Source organism: Capricornis sumatraensis, chromosome 23 (genome assembly GCF_032405125.1).
Source record: "Capricornis sumatraensis isolate serow.1 chromosome 23, serow.2, whole genome shotgun sequence".
In the NCBI taxonomy this organism is placed as follows: domain Eukaryota; kingdom Metazoa; phylum Chordata; class Mammalia; order Artiodactyla; family Bovidae; genus Capricornis; species Capricornis sumatraensis.
In genome coordinates, this window is record NC_091091.1 from 18,581,041 (window position 1) to 18,592,196 (window position 11,156).

The following is an 11,156-nucleotide window of genomic DNA, read 5'->3' on the forward strand; positions in this document are numbered from 1 at the left end:
GGTGGGAATGCAAACTAGTACAGCCACTATGGAGAACAGTGTGGAGATTCCTTAAAAAATTGCAAATAGAACTACCTTATGACCCAGCAATCCCACTGCTGGGCATACACACCGAGGAAACCAGAATTGAAAGAGACACATGTACCCCAATGTTCATCGCAGCACTGTTTATAATAGCCAGGACATGGAAACAACCTAGATGTCCATCAGCAGATGAATGGATAAGAAAGCTGTGGTACATATACACAATGGAGTATTACTCAGCCGTTCAAAAGAACTCATTTGAATCAGTTCTGATGAGATGGATGAAACTGGAGCCGATTATACAGAGTGAAGTAAGCCAGAAAGAAAAACACCAATACAGTATACTAACACATATATATGGAATTTAGAAAGATGGCAATGACGACCCTGTATGCAAGATAGGAAAGAAGACACAGCTGTGTATAACAGACTTTTGGACTCAGAGGGAGAGGGAGAGGGTGGGATGATTTGGGAGAATGGCATTCTATCATGTATACTATCATGTAAGAATTGAATTGCCAGTCTATGTCTGACGCAGGATACAGCATGCTTGGGGCTGGTGCATGGGGATGACCCACAGAGATGTTATGGGGAGGGAGGTGGGAGGGGGGTTCATGTTTGGGAACACATGTAAGAATTAAAGATTTTAAAATTAAAAAAAAAAAAAAAAGAAGAAGAAGATTCAAGCAAACCTAAAATAGAGTCTAGAAAAACAGGGATAGAATCAACTAGATTAACAACAACAACAAAAAAATCCACTCCTTACCTATCTCTTTGTCTCTCAGTGAATTTTTTCTGTGATGAGATATTAAGAACCTGAACTTCATTAAGTCCTGAAGCCAAGTGTGTCCTTCTCAGTTAAAACACCAAGTATTCAAGTCTCAGTCTTGGTTTTGGCTGGGTTCGAGTCATGGCACATGAGTTTAAATCCCAGTCTGAATTATACAGTTTCACTAATGTTAAATGTTGGTGAGAGTTTAATGAAGAGTAATCTTACCACCATTGCTGATAGAAGCATGTCTCACCAGAAAGCAGTTTGGCAGCATCTTTCAAGAGACTTTAACACCCATCAAGAGTTTAACTCAACTTATTAATTAATGAGAAAACAGTAAGTTATAATCAGTTCCAAAGAGAATTCAAAGAATCCCACAGGAATAGGTCAATCAGGAATACTGTAAAGAATTTACAAATAAATAACAAAGCTGACTGTATCTACTTGGGGAATTTTGGAGTCCTTTGTCCCTCCACCCAACAGAAATCATTTGCATATCTATGGACCAGAGTCCTTTGTCTTGTTACTGGTTAGCAGAGACTTGGGACAAACAGGACATTAAGTCATCATTTTTTTCTTTTCTCTTTCTCCCCCCATTTCAAAGTCTTACGACTTTTCCTGACAGTTGAACCAATCAGAATATAAAATTAAATATTTAGCATTGTCTCAAGGAGAAAAAAAAAAGAGAAAATATACCCCCAAATATATATTAAATGTTCCTTTGTTCTTAATGGTAGATTTAGTGGTTTACTTGGCTCCCCTGGTGGCTCAGCTGGTAAAGAATCCACCTGTAATGCAGGAGCTGCTGCTGCTGCTGCTAAGTCACTTCAGTCGTGTCCAACTCTGTGCGACCCCATAGTCTACAGCCCACCAGGCTCCCTGTCCCTGGGACTCTCCAGGCAAGAATACTGGAGTGGGTTGCCATTTCCTCCTCCAATGCATGAAAGTCAAAAGTGAAAGTGAAGTCGCTCAGTCGTGCCTGACTCTTAGCGACCCCGTGGACTGCAGCCTTGCCGTCCATGGAGGTTTTCCTCCATGCAGGCTCCATGCATGCTCTACTGCAGGCTTCTCCGTCCATGGGATTTTCCAGGCAAGAGTGCTGGAGTGGGGTGCCATTGCCTTCTCCATAATGCAGTAGACCTGGATTTAATCCCTGGTTTGGGAAGATCCCCTGGAGAAGGGAACAGCTACCCACTCCAGTATTCTGGCCTGGAGAATTCCATGGACTGTATAGTCCATTGGGTCTCAGAAAGTCAGAAAAGACTGAGCAACTTTCACTTTTTTTCACTTTTCTTTCTTCAACTTTTCTATCTTTTTCTAAACTGTCTACACTCAGAACATAGTCCTTTTAGAATAAAAACTAATTTTTTAAAAAACAATATTTTAATTAATTATTAGCATTTAATTATTTTATTATAATTAATTTAATGATTTCAATATAATTAAAAATTAATAATATTTTAAAACTGTAATCTTAGGTAAAGACAGTTTACAGGAGGCAAAAAAACACAAATAAGTGTACCCCTAAAATTCAATTATAAGCAGGAAAATTTATATCTAGAAATCTAAAGTTAAGAGAGCCAATATAAAACGTCTGGGATTAGCTATCTATGGAAATAGTCCCAAAAGCAATCCTCCTCTTGTGAATCTTTTTGAGGAATCAAAATGTTTTCAAATTCCCTAGGGAAATCACAGTCTAGATCTAAAATTAAAATAATCAAGGTGAGTATTTTTTGTTAATTGTAACATGAATTAATACTAAGGATAAGATTTAGTAAAGTTAGATTTTGGTCTGCACAAATAATGAAGAAAAGATCTAGACATAAATGATTTGCCATTGTTTCCTCAGTAGTCCTCAGAGGAAAGAATATACTGACTTGAAATGGCTAGTCCCAAATATTTCAATTAAAAATCTTTTTTTAGTCAAGAAGGACAATTTATTGTTAAGTTTAAGAGAAATACTTCTAAAACAACATACTAGAAATACTTCTAAATACTAGAAATACTTACAAAAGAACATTCCTTTTCTTCTGTTAAAGTACAATACAACATGGAAGCCAAACTTGAAAATTTCCTGAGCCATGTAAGAAAAACTAAATCATGAACATAAGTGAAATGTAGGTTATTTCTTGTAAATGACTTTGATAATCATAATAGAAACTTAAGTCATCTTCCTCAAAGTGGTATAAAATAATTACTTTTAACCAATCCCCTACCATCTGGAAACTCCCTGATTGCAGTAACCAATCAGGGCAAAGCTTAAGGTACTTCCTCATTTTCACTTTATAAAGCATCCTGTAAGGTCATGCTTCTGAGCTTCTTTCTTTTTTTGTATCAGCTTTCATTTATTTTATTATTTTATTTTAATTCATTTATTTTAATTGGAGGCTAATTATTTTACAGCTTCTGAGCTTCATATCAGTTTTGTATTTGAAAGCTCCTGGTTTCCAAACTGTTGTTATATGCACAGTAAGTTTATCAAATACTATCTTACTGATCTGGTGGTTTTAATTTTACTATTTCTGGGTTTTTGACAGTTCTTAATCTATCTTTACCTCTACGATTTGATCTCATGTAATCATATCCACTAGAATGATAAGACTTATACACATGTAATCTCCTATTATAAAAAGCAACGATGGACCCCAGGTATGTTGGTTGGTAGAGTCCACCTTAGAAATTCATCCTGAACTTGCAGTGTCTTTACAAAGAAGTTCAATATCCTTGGCAGCACCTATAACAGTGAGATTCTGAAAAGTCAGTGCTCAATTGTGCTAATTTCACATGATAGCAAGGTAATACTCAAAATCCTTCAGGCTAGGCTTCAACAGTACGTGAACTTAGAACTTCTAAATGTACAAGCTGGATTTAGAAAAGGCAGAGGAATCAGAAATCAAATTGCCAACATCCGTTCGATCATAGAAAAAGCAAGAGAGTTCCAGAAAAACATTTACTTCTGTTTCATTGACTACACTAAAGCCTTTGACTGTGTGGATCACAACAAACTGTGGAAAATTCTTAAAGAGATTGGAATACCAGACCACCTTACCTGCCTCCTGAGAAACCTGTATGTAAGTCAAGAAACAATAGTTAGAACTGGACACGGAACAATGGACTGGTTCAAAATTGGGAAAGGAATATGTCAAGGCTGTGTATTGTCACCCTGCTTATTTAACTTATATGCAGAATACCTCATGTGAAATGTCAGGCTGAAGGAATCAAAAGCTGGAATCAAGACTGCCAGGAGAAATATCAACAACCTCAGATATGCAGATGATACTACCTTGATGGCAGAAAAGGAAAAAGAACTAAAGAGCCTCTTGATGAAAGTGAAAGAGGAGAATGAAAAGCTGGCTTCAAACTCAACATTCAAAAAACTAAGATCATGGCATCTGGTCCCATGACTTAATAGTAAATAGATGAGGGAAAATGAAAACAGTGGAAGATTTCATTATCTTGGCTTCAAAATCCGTGCAGATGGTGACTGCAGCCATGAAATTAAAAGATGCTTGCTCTTTGGAAGAAAAGATATGACCAACCTAGACAGTGTGTTAAAAAACAGACATCACTTTGCTCACAAAGGTCTGAATAGTCAAAGCTGTGGTTTTTTCCAGCAGTCATGTGTGGATGTGAGAGTTGGACTATAAAGAAGGCTGAGCACTGAAGAACTGATGTTTTTGAACTGTGGTGCTGGAAAAGACTCTTGGGAGTCTCTTGGACAGCAAGGAGATCAAACTAATAAATCCTGGAGGAAATCAACCCTCGATATTCACTGGAAGGATTGATGCTGAAGCAGAAGCTCCAATACTTTGGCCACCTGATGTGAAGAGTGGACTCACTGGAAAAGACCCTGATGCTGGGAAAGGTTGAGGGCAGGAGGAGAAGTGGGGCAACAGAGGATGAGATGGTTGGATGGAATCATCGACTCAATGAACATGAGTTTGAGAAAGCTCTGGGAGTCGGTGATGGACAGGGAAGCCTGGCGTGCTGCAGTCCATGGACGTTGCAAAGAGTTGGACACAACTTAGCAACTGAACAAAAACAGTGTTCAGAAAACACGTGGAGATATAGGTGGTCCCGTCTGAGAGAATTGCTTTCTCATTTATTGGCCTCAGGGTTCCTATCAGGTAGCCAAGACTTCAAGAGACAGCAATTCCTATCAGAACCCAAAGATATGTCTTGGGCAAATTAACCAGGAAAGAAAAACAAAGTAGCGATAAAAGATGAGAGTTAGAGAATCATTGGCAGACATAAAGTTCTTAAATCTTGGTTGGTGGTCATTTTCATCTATGACTAGGAAAATCCTGTGGATGGAGGAGCCTGGTAGGCTGCAGTCCATGCTAAGAGTCGGACACGACTGAGTGACTTCCCTTTCACTTTTCACTTTCATGCATTAGAGAAGGAAATGGCAACCCACTCCAGGGTTCTTGCCTGGAGAATCCCAGGGACAGGGGAGGCTGGTGGGCTGCCGTCTATGGGGTCGCACAGAGTCGGACACGACTGAAGCGACTTAGCAGCAGCAGCAGCAGACTTTAATTGATCTACCATCAGACAACAGCACTGTAAAGTAGTTCCTTTTCTTGGATTTGTGAGATTATGCTGTTGTTTGCATTATTTACATAGTGAAGATTCTTCTTCAAAACACTCTCACTTTGTCTCAGGGACAATCAAAGGAAACAGGTTTCTCTGACTGGCCCATCCTTCAACATTTTTGAATGTAAAGAAGGACAATGTGTTCCTCTGGCACAATATGGTTCTCAACGTCTATGACTTTCAGGATCTACTGCATTTATAAACCTTGTCCCCCCAAATATATATATGCTCAGAATAATTACATATACTCTTGGGCAAGCATACCCCTAAAGTCCATTCATGAATCTCCTAGGGGTTCATAGACCCCAGGGCTAAGAACTCCTGATCTAATGACAGCTTTGGAAGTTGATCCAAAGGGATTTCCCGGTGAGAAGCAGGAGTGACCCAGCTTCTGGATTATCCCCTTCCTTCCCATTACCCAGTCCCACTACGTACTCTCTCCTCACCCTTGGTCCATTGTTTCCCGGTCTAGAGAGCACCGGGCCTCATTTACCTTTCTATTCCCCTCCCCTAAAACCTCTGAAGCTTTCTGTCTTTCTCCTTTAGACTTCCATTCTAGTCTGCACTTATGGCCAAGATTGGGAGGTATGGAATAAAAAGAGTTCATTTATTTAAAAAATATACAACATGGATGAACCTTGAAGACATCAAGTGAAATAAGCCAGAAGCAAAAGGACAAATGTTGTATGGTTTCACTTGTATGGGGTACCTAGAATAGTCTAATTCATAGCGGCAGAAAATAGAATGGTAGTTATTCAGGACTGGGGAAGGGAAGAATAGGAAGTTATATTAAAATGTGTTTAGAGTTTCATCTTGGGATGATGCGAAATTTGTGGAGATGAATAGAGATGATGATGTTCAAGCTGGTTTTAGAAAAGGCAGAGGAACCAGAGATCAAATTGCCAACATTGGCTGGATCATGGAAAAAGCAAGAGAGTTCCAGAAAAACATCTATTTCTACTTTATTGACTATGCCAAAGCCTTTGACTGTGTGGATTACAATAAATTGTGGAAAACTCTTCAAGAGATGGGAATACCAGACCACCTGACCTGCCTCTTGAGAAACCTGGATGCAGGTCAGGAAGCAACAGTTAGAACTGGACATGGAACAACAGACTGGTTCCAAATAGGAAAAGGAGTATGTCAAGGCTGTATATTGTCACCCTGCTTATTTAACTTCTATGCAGAGTACATCATGAGAAATGCTGGACTGGAAGAAACACAAGCTGGAATCAAGATTGCCGGGAGAAATAGCAATAACCTCAGATATGCAGATGACACCACCCTTATGGCAGAAAGTGAAGAGGAACTAAAAAGCCCCTTGATGAAAGTGAAAGTGGAGAGTGAAAAAGTTGGCTTAAAGTTCAACATTCAGAAAACGAAGATCATGGCATCCGGTTCCATCACTTCATGGGAAATAGATGGGGAAACAGTGGAAACAGGGTCAGACTTTATTTTGGGGGGCTCCAAAATCACTGCAGATGGTGACTGCAGCCATGAAGAAAAGTTATGACCAACCTAGATAGCATATTCAAAAGCAGAGACATTACTTTGCCAACTAAGGTCCATCTACTCAAGGCTATGGTTTTTCCTGTGGTCATGTATGGATGTGAGAGTTGGACTGTGAAGAAGGCTGAGTGCCAAAGAATTGATGCTTTTGAACTGTGGTGTTGGAGAAGACTCTTGAGAGTCCCTTGGACTGCAAGGAGATTCAACCAGTCTATTCTGAAGGAGATCAACCCTGGGATTTCTTTGGAAGGAATGACTTTAAAGCTGAAACTCCAGTACTTTGGCCACCTCATGTGAAGAGTTGACTCATTGGAAAAGACTTTGATGCTGGGAGGGATTAGGGGCAGGAGGAGAAGGGGACAACAGAGGATGAGATGGCTGGATGGCATCACTGACTCGATGGACGTGAGTCTGAGTGAACTCTGGGAGTTGGTGATGGACAGGGAGGCCTGGCGTGTTGCAATTCATGGGGTCACAAAGAGTCGGACACGACTGAGCAACTGAACTGAACTGAACCGATGAATACTCAATAATGTGAATGTACTTAATGCCATTGAACAGTATACTTAAAAGTGGTTCAAATGGTAAATTTTATGTTATGTATATTTTACCATAATAAATAAAAATGGTGCACATTTACTAAAACAGTCCTCTGTTAGTGTGATAGGTGTTTGATTAAAGAGGCAAATAGGGGAACAAGATAAGACATGCAAGCTCAAAGAGCTCATAGTCTAACTGGAAGATAATCCATATATCAGAAGATTGAAATAATGCTTTGCTGCTCACTACAGATTGGAAGAACTGTCCCTGACACTTGCTTATTTCAGGTCTCTGAGATTGGCAAGGGCAGGACTATCACCAGCCCTCCCTCACCACATTTTACCCTTCTTCTAGTCCAAGATCAATAACTGATAGGATAGCCAACTAAATTCAACTTTATAAATGACTGGTGAAAATTTTTTTTCAGATATTTACATTTCTGAGCAAAAGTGAATGGATGAGCAGCAATAACCTGAGATTTCCTACTGCTACCCCAAATTTCCTTATTGAAAAGACCCTGATGCTGGGAAAGATTGAAGGCAGGAGGAGAAGGGGACAACAGAGGATGAGATGGCTGGATGGCATCACTGACTCAATTGCGCAAGGTCTGGGAGATGCTGAAGGACAGGGAAGCCTGGCATGCTGCAGTCCACGTGGTTGCAAAGAGTGGGACATGACTGAGTGGCTGAACAACAACAACAGAACTTTGAGCCAAGCCTGTTGACTTTTACTGAGTCTGAAAGACGCTTTTCAATAACTTGTTTAACAAGTTGTGATTGTTTGGACTGCATCAGCTCTTGCAATTCCTTGGGATGTAAAATATATAAATATATATCTTTTCCAACTCAGTCTTTATTGACTCTTTCACCTTGGTATCACCAGTGCTTCAGATGGAAGGGGAGTGTCCCTTCTGCACGTCATGAACCCTAGAGCGTCCCTCTCAGAGAGAGAATAAATCCAGTTACAGAACCTATATGGCAGCTGGGAGGGGTGGAAAAGGAGCACAGTAGTAAGTACAGAGACCGAGGTGGATGCTGGAGAAAGTTCTTCAGCAGCAGGGCAAGGTGGTCCTGAAGAGAGAAAACACAAAATTGTAGTCAGCTAATGTCCTAGAGCCAGTTGCTCAGCCACTCACAGATTGAACTTTTTTATATCTAAAATGAAAGTCTTAACAACACCTACTCAATGGTCTGTCAAGAGCGTCAAATAAGAATCTGTATATGAAAGTTCTTCGTAAAGTGCAAAAAACTACTTTAAGATTAGCTGGGTGTTTATTTGTATGTGCTTTTGTATGTACATATTTCATGAGAGTAATGGGATTTCAGATGATCTTTGTAGAATGGGTAGGAGTTAAATTGCCAGAGAAAAGATGAGTCAGTATGTGGGGGAAAATGGTAATGCTATGATAAAGAGCAATTAACCCAAAGGAAATACAATTAAAAGAGTAATATGAGAGGCACTCTTTCCAAAATAAGGATACCTAATATTAATATTATCGTTACCTACTGCTTCAAAAATCCTTCCTAATGCAGTAAGATATGAAATAGAAATGAGAGGGATGAACAACAAAAGGAGGAAACAAAAATTATTATTTGTAGGAACTTCCCTAGTCGTCCAGTGGCTAAGACTCCATGCTCCCAATGCAAGGGGGGGCCAGGTTCAATCCCTGGTCAGGGAACTAGATCCCATGAGTCACAGCTAAGAGTTCTCATGCCAAAACAAAGAACTGGTACAGCCAAATAAGTAAGTTAAAATAAATATATATTAGAAAAGAATGTAGTATTTTTAAAAAAAAATCATTATTTGTAAATGAGGAAGTTTCAGTGCTAGAAAACTAAAAAGAATTGATCAAGAGTTTTGAAATCAATAAATGTATTAGCTAAAATAACTAGAAAGAAATTAATATGTAAAGAAGCAATAGGGAATCCCCTGGCAGCGCAGTCCACTCTGTACTTTCACTTCCAAGGGTGCCGGTAGGGCACAGTTTCAGTGCCTAATCCAGGAACTAAGATCCTGTATCCTGGGGCCAAAAAAAAGAAGGTAGTAGCACTTCTCTAACCAGCTGGAAAAGATTAGTGAAATTATTTTCCAAGCCAGTTCTTTTCATTGTCCTGTCCTTTCTTCCCACCCCATCGCCACTATCCTGAGGACAATCTCATGCATTACATATATTCACGTTAATTAGGATCAATGAAATTAAAAATTTATCCTGAAGATTTTGTGTTAACGATGTGGGTGGGTCAGGATTCTCTAATAAGACAAGTGTTTAAGAGAGGCCCTTCATGTAATGCTTTTGTTGTTTTTATTAAGGTTTATCTCCCTTTCAGTTTCTCTTAGGTCTTGCTTTCCTTTCGTCCCTCCAATAACTGTTTGCTGTGAAATATAATAACTTGTAGACTTTTGTGATAAGCTGGCAATAAACGCCAGTGTCTGTCTGAACATGGAAGAGAGTGGTTATTCCTCTCTTGTCTCCACCCATTTATCATCTAGACAAAGGCTGTGGGGAGGGTTAGCAGAGTTATATACTCACAGCTTCCCTCAGCCAGAACATTCCTCTCCCAATCTATCTGCCTTGTCCACCAACACCTGCTGAGAATTTTATGGCCACAATCTGACTGCCTGCAGCACTCTGCAGTTAGATGGGTGAGCACGCTCAAGTACTTGGTCTGAAGAAGTTTACCCTCTCTGGCCCCAAGGGGACTTTGGCCCTGATTTTAGTTCAAAGTTGAAGAATGTTGAAGGGGCTAGGCTGTGACTTGAGGGCTGAGTAGCTATAACAGAATGTAGAAGAGGGTGAAAAATGCCCATTTCTTCCCTGCCACCTGGGTCTTCTTCCTGGGCTGAGTTTGGTACCAGGAAAGTTTCATGGATCTCATTGAGGGTTTAGTGAGGAACATGAGTCCTCTTTCTTAGCTTAGCCTTTGTACTCTGATGCTGAGCACTGTGAGACCAGGCAACGGAGTGAGTAGGGAATGTTACCAGACTTGCTGGTAAAACTATGTCACTAGTATTAACAAAAATCCCAATTAGACTTCACTAGTCTTTTCCAACTAATGTCCTTTTTATGTTCAGCATCCAATCCAGGATAGCACATTGCATTTAGGGCTAACGTATTTTTGACTACTGTATAAACGTTCTTAAATGACCATTTCTAGCTCCATTCCTGTACATTCTCCCAAGACTTTGTATCAAACATAGAGGACCCAAAATGCTAAAATGGTCAAGTTTAATAGAACTGTCTCAGAATTTCTCATAAACATTTCTTGAAGTGAAATTTCCAGAACATAAGTGTAACAAGAGGTTATTTTAAAGAAAAGAAGGTTTCTATAGTCAAATGAGTTAAAGAAATGCTAAATGCCAGTTCCCTTCTTGAAGAGGCAAAATTTCTATCAACATGCTAAAATCTCTGCAAAGTCCTGCCACAAGTAAACCAATTTTATCTGATTTGACAGAACTTTTCTCAAATTTCAGTCATTTGTGTACCACCTTCACAGTCTTTGCCATACCTACAATTTATACTATTATTAATTTAATCTTTTTCTTTAAATCCACTCACATTTTAAAAGGAACATTCTAAAGCACTTCTATATCATTATTACAAGTGGAAAATTAGGATCATTTGCCAAAATTAATTAGAAAAAAGAATGTTAATTCCAACCAAGTGAAAGTGAAAGTAGCTCCGTTGTGTCCAACTCTTTGTGACCTCATAGAGTTCCAG